This window comes from Sus scrofa, chromosome 9 (assembly GCF_000003025.6).
Source record: "Sus scrofa isolate TJ Tabasco breed Duroc chromosome 9, Sscrofa11.1, whole genome shotgun sequence".
Taxonomy (NCBI): domain Eukaryota; kingdom Metazoa; phylum Chordata; class Mammalia; order Artiodactyla; family Suidae; genus Sus; species Sus scrofa.
Genome location: NC_010451.4, coordinates 75,892,049 through 75,905,174, shown reverse-complemented (window position 1 = coordinate 75,905,174; position 13,126 = coordinate 75,892,049). Strand labels below are relative to the sequence as shown.

General features: G+C 39.7%; 1 protein-coding gene across 7 annotated transcripts in view; it reads left to right on the top strand.

Annotated features, from left to right (window-relative positions):
• SLC25A13 (solute carrier family 25 member 13) overlaps positions 1-13,126 on the top strand; it is a 199,186-nt gene that overhangs the window by 75,432 nt on the left and 110,628 nt on the right. The gene's annotated exons all lie outside the window — the stretch shown is intronic.

Here is a 13,126-nt window from a genome sequence, read left to right as displayed (position 1 = left end):
GTGGTGCGTGAAAAACCTTGTTCTAAACAGCATTCTCCTCCAGCTGGGATGGCAGTGTCTGCTCTGCTGCTGCCTTTATTTGGAAAGGCAGAGCCATCTTCATGGGGATCAGCTGCAAAGCTGCAGAAAACTCTGAAGTCTTTTAAGTATTAGAAAAAAGGAAAATCAGGAGTTCCCGTCATGGCGCAGTGGTTAACGAATCCGACTAGGAACCATGAGGTTGCGGGTTTGGTCCCTGCCCTTGCTCAGTGGGTTAACGATCTGGCGTTGCCGTGAGCTGTGGTGTAGGTTGCAGACGCGGCTTGGATCCCGCAGTGCTGTGGCTCTGGTGTAGGCCGGTGGCTACAGCTCCGATTCAACCCCTAGCCTGGGAACCTCCATATGCCGAGGGAGCGGCCCAAGAAATAGCAACAACAACAATAACAACAACAAAAAAGACAAAAAGACAAAAAAAAAAAAAAAGAAAAAAGAAAAAAGGAAAATCAGGATGCAGTGGGGAAGTAGTGAGTTCTTTTGAAAAATAAACTGACTTGGGGTTCCTGCTGTGACACACTGGGTTAAGGATCCAGGTTGTCTCTGCAGTGGCTATGGTCACTGCTGAGGTGTGGGTTTGATCCCTGGCCCTGGAACATCCATATGCCTTGGATATATCTGAAACAAACAAACTAAAATAAACAAACTTACTGGCTACTGAGGCTACACTGGGCAGAAGGTGCCACATTTTCCTCACACAGTGCAGTATCCAGCATATGTTGTCTGTACTCGTGAGCTTGGTGTAGACAGTGTTGCCGTGAAGAATTCAGGAGTCTTCTTGGAGCACACAGATTGTCCATTCAGGGAGATGGCTAATGCGCCTATTTTAAATATCTTTGTTCATTGTTTCCAGTTTATTCAGACCTCTTGAGCTTGTCTTGTAGACTGTTAGGAAGTACAAATGGGGGACTACAGATGCGGTAATAGCGCACCGTCTCTTCTGAAGTGGTTCTGGAATCAGAGAGACTTAGTTACTTCCAGCCCTGCCGCTTTTGTCTCTGAGCCAAGTTAACTGTCCTTTCAGGTCTTTATTTTCTGTATCAGAAATAAAGATAATAACTACATAGAGTATAGCTAAGGCAGTGTGATAGATTTATTTTAGGAGCCTTCCCCCTCCATCACCCGTTCCTCGTTTCATAAACCCATTTGTTCATTTGACATCATGGACATTTAAGGCCACATCAGCCAGGGAGAGGCAAAACATATATTTGCCTGATATTGTTTTATATAATCTAGAAGCTCAGATTCTTTCTGTTATAACTTCACGAGGATTATTAAGTATTTCAAAGTCCCTAGAATAGTTGTAGTTTTTCCTTTTCCATCGCCTAATCCCTCTGAGCATCACTGTAACCAGTTTTGCAATGAAACACCAAAATACAATGTTCCCATTAAAATCTTCAAGTAATGAATGAGCAGCTAGCTCATGGTGGTGTTGATTGACCCAGGGAATGAGAGAGAGTCTCATGTTGATGAGAGTGTTAGGATCACATTTTCTTTCAATGAACCAGGGAGCCTGTAGGTCAGCATGGGATCAGCACAGTGTGCTGGCTCTCCTTCCTCCTTCTGCTGCAGGTCTGGAGGGAGGACCTGCAGGGCTGGAGGTGAGAGACTGAGGAATGGACTTCAGACGTTTCCCTTAAGCCCAATCAGTCTTCCCTCTCTGGGCTTGAGGTGGGGGAGCTGCTGTTGACCCCTGCCTGGCAGAGGCAAGAAACGGGACTTTCTCCGCAGTTGGGAGGGCTGTGATTAGCAGAGAACAGGCAAAGCAACAGCATGTGATGGATGGGAGTCCATCTGTGAATTGTATAAAGAACAGGGGCAGGGGAACTCAACCTGCTTCTTCCTAGCTATTTGTTGATGGACAAGTCATTTCTGCCTTTTGAGCAATATTTTCCTTAGCGAAAAAATCAGAGTAAAAACCTACCTTACAGTTATTATGAGATTATGTAAGGATTAAAAATCTACTGCATATAAAGGGGCTGTTTGAAAAACAATGGCCTTTATAAAAATAATATTACTAAAAGAAAGAACTTGAGAGAACAAAGGATGATTTGCTCCTTCTTTCCTTCTTTCTTTGGGAAGCCCTTCATTTTAATATCCAGTTTACCCACTGGCTAGGTAGCCAGTAATTTGCTTACTCTGTGTTCTTTGTCGAATAATGTCCCATTTCTGAAGACATAAGAGAGAAATAGCAAGAAATTGGGGCTTCCTGTGAACCAAAATTCTAATTCTGTCCCTAGTTGCATTTAACTTTGTGGAGGAATGTATAGTCCATCTCCCAGTATCCTGCCTTCTGCAAGTTAGTTGTTCCAGGATCTGCTTTTCTCACAAAACAATAACACAGAAAGTCCCTCTTGTGGCTCAGTATGTTAAGAACCCAGCATAGTGTCTGTGAGGATGTGGGTTCGATCCCTGGCCTTGCTCAGTGGGTTAAGGATCTGGTATTGCTGCAGATGGGGCTCAGATCTGGTGTTGCTGTGGCTATGGTGAAGGCCAGCATGCAGCTGCAGCTCTGATTCCACCCCTAGCCTGGGAACTTCCATATGCCATAGGTGTGGTCCTAGATAAAAACCAAACAAAAGCAAACAAAAACAACACAAATAGGGTATATATGTCCTCTATCTATTTATGATGATCTATTTAGAATTAAATAGATAAAGTTATGCATAGTACAAAGAAGATACCCAAATGACCATCAAATTGCAAAATGATAGCTGACTTAATCTTTTTTATAAGGTAGGGTTCAATGGAGGAATGCTGTGTACTAACACTTTTGCCAAGTAAACAAAGTCATATGGGGAACTTGACAGCTTAAGGAGTGTTTTGTCGGCATGTGTACCTTTAGAAGAAACTAACAAGTAAGTAGGTTTTCCAGGAAAAGAAATTTCCTGAAGAAAATTTTTTTTAAATGGAGTTGGGCAGAAAAGTAGACTTGGCTAGTCAGTTCTGGTCTCATGAACCCACAGTATTACAAGAGAATCTGGAGCTATACCCAGCTTTCTGTCCAGATGAGGCTATTTGAGATACAGTGATACACTTTCCCTGGTTACTTCCTTAGCTCCCCATAAAATCCTTCACCCAAGGGTGACTTTCGGATTCCAGAAGGTCGTCTACCTGAGTGTCTTTTGGGAGGGGTGGGTGTGGAGTGAAAAGAGAGGAAGGGCTCTTTTTCACCTCCCAGATTGGCACAGTCAGCTGTGCCTCTCGGGTGAGTATTGTTCCTGCACTAAACAGCCAGTCACCTGGGGCCTTCCTACAGGCTATGGGGAAGGCAGATGAGTGGCCTTGGATCCCCCATGTCTCCTGGCCTTGCATCTCCTCCAGAGGAGAAGACGTATACTCTTTATCTGTTTACATATTAGGTTTCCTCAGAAGAGCTGCTTTGAAGCAGTGCTTGTGAGACTAAAGCTCAGTGTGTGTTTGTCAACAAGCCAACAGTAATGCTGATTCTGATACACACTGAACAGAAATCAGATGGAGCGGTTCAGCATCACATTTCAGTGAAGTTTTGCCCTGTGTTCTCTGAGGCCTTGTTGATGTTTAGTGTATTTTCGTGTCTAGATCACTCCCTGTGTTTGCTACAATGGAAAGATCTTGATTAGGCCAATTGTGTTCCTTTGATATCTAGTTCATTATGGCCTCCTCTCTGAGGGAAAATTTATCTCCAATATTCTTTTCTCACCATGTTTTCTTATTTTGATACCTAATATTTGTAAGTTTTGTTTTATGATGTCAATAGGTGTGTAACAGGATAGCAGTATAAATAGAAAATTCTCCTTAACAATTTGTGATTCTGTGTGAGTGCAGAAAAAAAAAAAAGTTTTGTTCTAAATCTTTTCATTTGCATTTTTAACCTATTTTATATGATAGTGGGTTTTTTTTGTTTGTTTGTTTGTTTGTTTTTTTTTTTTAGGGCCACACCTGCAGCATATGGAAGTTGCCAGGCTAGGGGTTGAATTGGAGCTGTAGCTACTGGTCTACATCACAGCCACAGCAATGCCAGATCTGAGCTGTGTCTTTGACCTAGACCACAGCTCATGGCAATGCCAGATCCTAACCCACTGAACGAGGCCAAGGATCCAACATACATCCTCATGGATACTAGTCTGGTTCATTTCCACTGAGCCACAATGGGAACTCTTGATAGTGATTTTTTACTCTTAATTTTTTAAGTATACTTTATTGAGGTACAGCATATATGCAGAAGAATGCACAAATCATAACAATGTCTTGATAAATTTTCACAGTGTACCTACTTGTTTTACAACCATCCAGTTCAGAAAGAAAATGGTACCAGCACTCAATAGGTCTCCTCCCCATTGCTGGCCCCCAGTCCCAGTGATAACAACTGACATTTATCACCATCAGTTGCTTTTTGCTTGCTTTTAAATACTTTTTTTTTTTTTTTTTTTTTTTTTTGTCTTTTGTCTTTGTTGTTGCTATTTCTTGGGCCGCTCCCGCGGCATATGGAGGTTCCCAGGCTAGGGGTCTAATTGGAGCTGTAGCCGCCGGCCTACGCCAGAGCCACAGCAACGCGGGATCCCAGCCGCGTCTGCAACCTACACCACAGCTCACGGCAACGCCGGATCGTTAACCCACTGAGCAAGGGCAGGGATCGAATCCGCAACCTCATGGTTCCTAGTTGGATTCGTTAACCACTGCGCCACTACGGGAACTCCTTGCTTGCTTTTAAACTTAATAAAAATTGAGGAAAACAATTTATTTCACTCTCACTTCTTTAGCTCAAATTTTATTTGTGAAATTCACCTGTTTTTTTTTTTGCCATGTGTTGTTTTACTTTGTTCTTTTCTTTGCTGTCTAGTATTGCATTGTATGATTTTTATCCTGATAATGTTTACTCATTCTACTGTTGACAGATATATGTACATTTCAGGTTTTTATTGCTGCATGTGCTTTGAACATTCTTTTATGTATTTCTGTGTGTGTGTAGGTATTTCTAGGAGCAGAATTGTTGGGTCATAGAAAATGTAAGTACTTAGCTTCAGTAGATATTGCCAAACAGTTTTGCAAGTGGTTGTACCAGTTTGCATTCATACCATTAGTGTTTGAGAGATCTAGTTATTCCACTTCTTCAGTCACTTTCATTATAGTAATATCTCACTTTGTGGCTTAAATTTGCTTTTTTTTTTTTTAAAGGTTCCTTACAGGTTGCACAACTTTAAAGTGTTTATTGGCCATTTGAGTATCCTCTTTAGTATGTGTCTATTTTCTAGATACAAGACCTTCGTGGGTTATGTATTTCACAGATGTGTAAAGTCCGTGACTTGCACTCTTACTCACTTCATAGAGTCCTGAGCAACATAGATTCTCAATTTTAATGTAGTACAAATTACCAGCACTTTCTTTTATCGATGGTGCTTTTGTATCCTATTTAATAAATCTTTGGCTATCCTAAACTCCTGAAGATAATCTCCTACTTATAGAAGTTTTGTTTTCCTTTGAAATTTAGATTTTAGTCTTTCTAGAATTTTATTGGCTTTTTTTGTTTGTTGATTTTTGCATGTAGTGAGGGCAAGACTATTCCCCTGTGGCTATCTGGTTGACCCTGCACCACTTATTGAAAGGATCACTCTTTCTTTTTTTGCCCCCCGCCCCCAGTGAAACTGCTCTCAACTGTGGGTTGATTTCTGAACTCTGTCCTTTTATAATTGTCTATTCTGCACCAATACTACACTGTCTCAATTACTATAGCTTGGTGTATGCTGGATCAGGAACAGCATACTTTCTCTGTAAAGGGCCAGGTATTAAACATTTTGGGCTTTCTGGGCCATAGGGTCTCTGTCACAGCTGCTCAACTCTGCTGTTCCCATGGATGCGATGTTAATGGATGTAGGTAGCTGTGTACCAATAAAACTTAATTTGTAAAAACAGCGGGTGGCCAGTGGAACGTAGTTTGCTGACCCCTTCTTCCACCAGATTATTAACAGGAAGTTATACAAGTCGATGATATTAAGACTAGGTATTAAGATACTCAACAAGGATCTGCTATATAGCACAGAGTAATCTACTTACTACTGTGTAATAACCTATGTGAGAAAAGAGTCTGAAAAGAAGCAGATATATGTTATGTGTATAACTGATTTAATTTGCTGTACACCTGAAACTAACACAATTTTTAAAATCAATTATATACCAATAACATTTATTTTTTTAAAAATTAAACAATAAAGAAAAAAAAGACAGTAGAATGGGTAGGTTATAGTGATGTTTGGGTTTTTCAATGAGCTGTGAAACAAAGACGGTTCTCTTCTTTGTGTGTAATAAAGTTTGGTTGGCTTCATTGAGAAAGTGGCTTTTGAGCACACATTTGAATGAGTTAAGCATGGAGGAGGGAAAACTGTACCAGGTGAAAAAGATGACCTTGGCTAGGTTGGAAAGCTGGAGTGTTCCTGGAACACTTGAGGAACAGCAACACTTGATGGATGTGAATTGAATTGAGGCAGGGGGTCCCGGTAGGAGAGGAGCTAAGGAAAGTAACAGATCTGTTCAAGGAGGCCATGAAGGCCAGGCTTAGGGCTTGGACTTTGATGGTAAGTGAACTGGGAAACGATTACAGGGTGTTTTTTTTTTTTTTTTTTAAACAGAGAAGTGTAATGATCTGGTTTATATTTCAACAATGTCACTCTGGCTGCTATGTTGAGAACAGACCATAAAAAGGCTTAGAGTAGAAAGAGAACAGTTTGGAAGCTATTGTAACAGTCCAAATGAGGAATCATGATGGTTTAGACACCAGTAAGGCTGGGGATATATTGAGGAGAGAAGCAGCAGTGTTCTCTCATGGATTGGATGTGGGCTGTGAAGGAGGGAGGTGGGGCAGGAATGATGCCAAAGTCTTTGCTCAGATCAACCGGAAGGATGGAGTTATCCACTGATAACTTGGAGAACTGCCGGCTTGAGGTAGTTGGGGTTGAGGGTGGCAATGGGAGCTCAGTCTTGGATGTGTCAGTTTAATGTCTATTGGATATCTAAGTGGGATGTGAAATTGGCACTGAGATACACGAGTGTGGAATTTGGGAGATAGAAATTTGGTAGTTATTGGCAAATAGTGTCTGAGACTAATTAACTGGATAGCGAGATAGAAAAATAAGTAAAGAAAGGGGTGTCCGTTGAATGCTTACCATGTTGTAGGACTGGAAATACAAGCAGTGACAGGACGAGAATCCTTATTGCAGCGAGTCTTTGTTTTAGGGAGAGAGACGGTAAACAGATGGAGAATATATATGATGTTAGTCACTGTCCATAAGGTAAAGCAGGCTAAGGGGGGAAGAGGGGTGGAAGTTATCCAAGCAGATCTACAAGTCTGTGCACCAAGGTGATGTCATAGGGCTGTGTGCTGCAGGAAGAGATGGAGCCACGGAGTCTGGAGGTGATGGTCACTTGGGTCCAGGCAGAGGTAATGGACGCCTACACTGGACTTGGTTCTCCAGACCCCATTGGCTGTGGGTAAAAGGGGATCAAAGTAAAGGAAGAGGGACCCTGTAGTAAGTAGCTTCTGAGCTTGTTCTGCTCCAAAGACATCTGGTTTTACATAATCTCTTCAGAGAAGGAAAGTAACTGTCATTTTTATCTTGTAGTTTATTAATCACTTACTACATACTTGCCATGGGCTAATAAGTGCTTTATACATAATTAATTATTTAACCCTCACAACCTAGGAGGTCTATACTATTATAATGCTCTTTTTTTTTTTTTTTTTTTTTAATGAGGAAATGGCCTTGGGAAAGTTAAGTAACTTGACTGTGGCCCTGGAGTTGCCTGTCATAGAGTCAGGGGAGCAGCCAGATGACCAAGTGTTATTCACTGTGCCACACTGCCTCCCTCTGGCGGTACCATGCTCTGTGAGGATGGTCTTCCTTCATAGTGTAGAAAGTTGGTGGTTCATCCTTCATGGTTTCAGCTGGTATCACACATTAGAGAGATTTAATAATTTTTCATTAAGATAAAGAACAGTGAGCAAATTCTTTAGTTACAATTTGGCTTATATGACCATACTGGACAGTAATTTTGAGGAAGAATGTACTGGGATTAGTCTTCTCAGTATACATAGAAAGCTGCCTTGGTTACACAGATGGCCAAGTAATTTGTTGAAATGCACTCATAGGCTTTACCCAGGAGGCTTTTTTATTTGATATGAGCAGAATCAGTGGTGGGAGGAGAAAGGGAAGTGGTCTTTGCATAGACTGAGGTTAGTAGTGGGAGGCCCTTGGTTGCAATGTGTAGTTTAAGACGCATGGGTTGGACTTCCCTTGTGGCCTATCGCATAAGTAAGAGGTGTGAGTGCTGGGGGCATGGGCCCCATGTGGCTCACTCACCCCAGGCTTCTGAGCAGGTGTTTTGATTTGATAGGGGAGGGGGAGTACTACAGGGTTGTTTAGAGGACAGGGACAGGATCCAAATGATGCTTGGAAAAGATGGGTTTTGCTGCATTAATTGGAGTGGGGCAAAGCCAGAGGTAGACATGCCCGTGATCCTTGTGTAGGCTTCCCAGTGCCTCTTTGAAACAGGGAAGTAGATGAGTCCCTCCTCTTTTGCGAGTGGGAGAACCGAAAGGGATCAAAAGGACTTACTTGCCCTCTGAGCAAGTTGGGAACCTTCATGAGTTCATAGATCTCATGCAGGACACCTGCTGTGATGAAAGTGCAGTGGGCTGCTCTGGGAAAACCAAAAAGCTAGATGACAGGAATTATGTGGTATGCACTTTAGTTGTTCTGATGCAAGTTCTCAAATTAAAAGTATGGAAATAAGTTTTGAAGGTAAGCACTGAAGTTTAATAATAAATATAAAAAGCTAGGGGAATGTAGGTTTTGGACTAGAAGAAGCTTTAGCCATAAAGTTCACTGGAAATAAAATTATTATCATCTTTGTAAAGATGCTTAGAAAATGAAATATTCGAAATGATACCTGAAGGAAAAATGGTTGAATCCAGAAAAACCATCACTTGAGCAAAGTTCTTTGTTAATATTTATTCTGATTTTGGTGTTTCACAAAAAGAACACGCTATTTTGGTAAGAAAAAGTTATTACCTTGTGTAGATCTAATTTCATATTTTGGGGGGACCCAAGTGTATTTTCTTATACACATTCCAGTAGAAAATGAGAATATTGAATAAGAGCAGTGAGTTTTGAGAGTAAATAACCTCAACATTGATGAAAACTTGTGATGTGCCTGGGGACAGAGTGTCTTGTCTAAGATCCCAGAGGCTGTACAGAAGCTGTTCCAGTTCATTGGGTCAAAAATCCACTATTTACGAAGCGCTAAATGCGGATTTGCACGATTGACCATAATGGCTTCAATTTTGAAAGATAGTGGTATCAGAGAGCACTTCCAGTTGGTGGGATAATTTGAGAATCATCCATGCTCAAATGGCTAAAATCTTGTACTTTTTTTTATTTCATCACTCCATTTTTAAAATAGGGAGGGGGAGAGAAAGGCCTGTTGAGAAGGTGGAGGAATGTCAATTGGAGAGTAAATCACAATAACCATGTGAAGCCACTCCTTAGTTAACTACTGCCTGAAGGTTAACCGTTCTTTACAAGACTGTGGTGGAAAGGCCTGTAGGATGCTTCTCCCCCGAGTGAGTGTGTGTGTGTGTGTGTGTGTGTGTGTGTGTGTGTGTGTAAGATGAAAGGAGAAAAGAACTTGTGAATAGGAAAGAAGGTGTGGAGGACAGAAAGCTAACAGTAAATCCTAAATCTTGGAGCCCTGGGAAACTTTGACTATTTTAAATTGTACTGCTCACTTAAAAATAGTAAAATTATACCATTATTCTTTCAGTATAAGAGGAGATAAAAATACAGCTTTTCTAAATTGGAAAATTTGCTGTAATCTTACTGCTAATGACTGATTTCTTCCAACAGTTGCAAGGCAGTTTTTGCTCTGATAGGTTGATAAAGGAAACAAAATCAAGAACATATTGGAAGTTCTCAGAGAAAATTACAGTTTAGGTATATGTTGGGGGTGGATAGTTAGACATTTTAATTGAAATAAAGCAGTTTTATACTAATATGGGATCACTGTGGGTGTACATTTGTAGTAATCTGCTCTTGAAGCATTTAAGTAGGGTTAAATGTATGTTAATGCTTTTGCAAGAAAATTATTTTTGATAACATCCGTCTAAGGAAACTAGCTTAGGAAATTGGTGTTTTAAACAATATAGATATTATGCTTGCATGTAGGGAATGAATTAGTATGCTTTGTACTGCTTAAAAAATTTCCAAGAGTTGGAGTTTTTTGCTGAGTCCCTCTCTAGTGGTAAGGAAAATTAACAACAATGAACACAACAGATGATTAAAGCAACCTTACACATCTGGGGAGTGACCACAGCCTGCTCTATTCCTCTAAACATCATTTTCACTGACCTACTTTGGATTTTATGAAAACCTGCTAATGATTTATTCTATCCAGTTGAAAATAACTTTTTTTTTTTTTTTGGCAGATAGATTAAAAACATCTCCGTTGGCCTCTCTGGCTGTTTGATTTAGATAATGCATGTGATAGAAGATTAATATCAAATGTTAAATAGCTGCCAGCCTTTAACATTTTTCATTGTTAACTAACATTCACTATGATGACTTAAATAGTGTTATTAATCTTGAGGATTTATAGATCCATCACATTGTAGAATAGGAAGGAGTCTTATTCATAAAGCAAAGCATGGGTTCTCATTGTAATAGCACGTGTGTGGGGGGGTGTTCATTACACCTGCGGACTGCCTGGCTCCATCTCAGATCTGCTGAATCAGAATCTTTGGGTGTGGGGCTTGGGAATGTGTTTTGAACAAATGCTCCAAGAGAACGTAGTTCACACTGCAGTTGAACAATGGCTGGTGTCATTTATGGCTTTACTTCATGGATGTGGAAACAGGCCTGGAGAAGGCAAGGTGACTGGTTTTGTAGGAAGCCCACCTTTGTCTTCTTAGCACTACTAGATGGATGATATTCTTTTCTAGAATATACCCTCAATCAGGGTTGTCCCATCCCTCTCTACAAACAGAACTGGAAGAGGTTTAAATTAGCCCTAGTTTCTACAGGCGTCAATACCATATATGACTTCAAAATAATATTCAGCTCAGCTTGCCTGTGTGTGTGTGAAAGATACTTATTGCCACTGTACCTACATGTTCAGAATAATAATAAAAATTTACAGGGGCTTATAGCGAATGCAATTTAATGAGAAGAGCTGAGCCCATGAAGTACTTATTCTGTACTTACTCTGTTTTAATGGCACCCATTTTCCCCCTGGAACTTCTTTGAGCAAGTCTAAATTGTAGCCAGAATACTTCTTTCCTCTTCAGACTCTTAACTGTGATTAATATAAAAAGGCACTTGTCAAAAGGGTTTGAAACGGCAAACCAAACCTTGGTATTGCCGCATGAGGCAGTTGGGCTAGGTCTGCATCCACTTACTCCATTATGTTATTTAACTTACGAATTCAACAATTTGTCTTTTGCTCTCTGCTTAAAAGACGATGGCCATATAAGCTGTTGTTAACCATATCAGCAGGGCAGAATATTATTTCCCTTCAAGCGAAACCACAACTTTCTCTGAGGATTTCACACACATTAGAAAAAGCACCCCAGTGAAGCTGTTCAGCAATAAAGGGCGCTGCTCAGCAACTCTCCCCTCGCCTCTGAGAGAGATGGATTACTTTCCGGTTTCACCAAAACATCCTTTTTGTCTTTATTATATTAATGAAATTTTTAGGATCCATGAGAAAGATATTATGGTTCAGTATTTGAAATAATGTAGCTTGATGAACCTTTTTTATTTTAATGGGAAACTCATTTTCCTTGATTTGCAGCTTCAAAAAGTGAATCTTTTGGAAATTAAAGTACATTAATTTTAGTTATTCTGTATGGAAACAAAAACATAGAAAGTTAAAATTTGCATAAGTGAAGACCTTGATGATTTCAGATTATAGTGTGGTGGAGGTTAAGGAATAAGAGGCCATAGAATTTGTAAAAACAAATTCAGTCTAACCACTTAATGGCATGTGCAAGTAATTTGCCAATTAAATATTTCCAGTATCTGAAAGATCTTCAAAGTAAAGAGTGGAGGTTCTTAATCTTTCTTAATTTCATACTTTCAGAAACATAATAGAAAATTACTTAGGTTTGGATCACTTTTCATTCAAAATTTTAATATGTGTGCTGAAAGGAGGATGGATTTTAAGAATTTGGGGAAAATTATTGCTTTTTGAAAAATGTATCAACTGTGATATTTCTAATCACACCATGCCTGATTTTGTTTTGTATCATTCATAAATATTTGGTGCCCAGATAACAGCCTTCATTATAATTGACTTTAGGTTTTGGAATGTTATCATTTTAATGATCACCTACTATGTTTAGAACTTTATACTGGGCACACTTAGCTACAGAACAGCCTCTTAGAGGGTTAATAAAATAATATACTTTTTAAAATTTTATTGCCATTTTATAGATTGAGAGAATGGAGTCAGAGTAAGTAATTTGCCTAATGTCACTCATTGGTAAGAAGCAGATTTCACAGCCCAGGGTTTTTATTTTAATTTTTAAATTTTTTATTAAAGTATAATTGATTTACACTGTTGTGCCAATCTCTACTCTACAGCAAGCGACTTAGTCATATATATATGTGTTTACACAGACACACACACACATACACACATTCTTTTAATACTATTTTCCATCATGGTCTATCCCAGGAGATTGGACCTTTTTGTTTATCCATTCGAAATGTAACAGTTTGCATCTACCAACCCCCAACTCCCCATCCATTCCACTTCACCCCCCCTCCCCCTTGGCAACCCCAAGTCTGTTCTCTATGTCTCTTGAGTCTGTTTCTCTTTTGTAGATAGGTTCATTTATACCATATTTTAGATTCTGCATATAAGTGCATTTGGCATTTATCTTTCTCTTTCTGACTTACTTCACTTAGTGTGAGAATCTCTATTTGCATCCATGTTGCTTCAAATGGCATTATTTGTTGTTGATGGCTGAGTAGTATTCCATTATGTATATGTAGCACACCTTTTTTTTTATTCAGATATACATATACAAATATCCATTATTTTTCAGATTCTTTTCCCATAT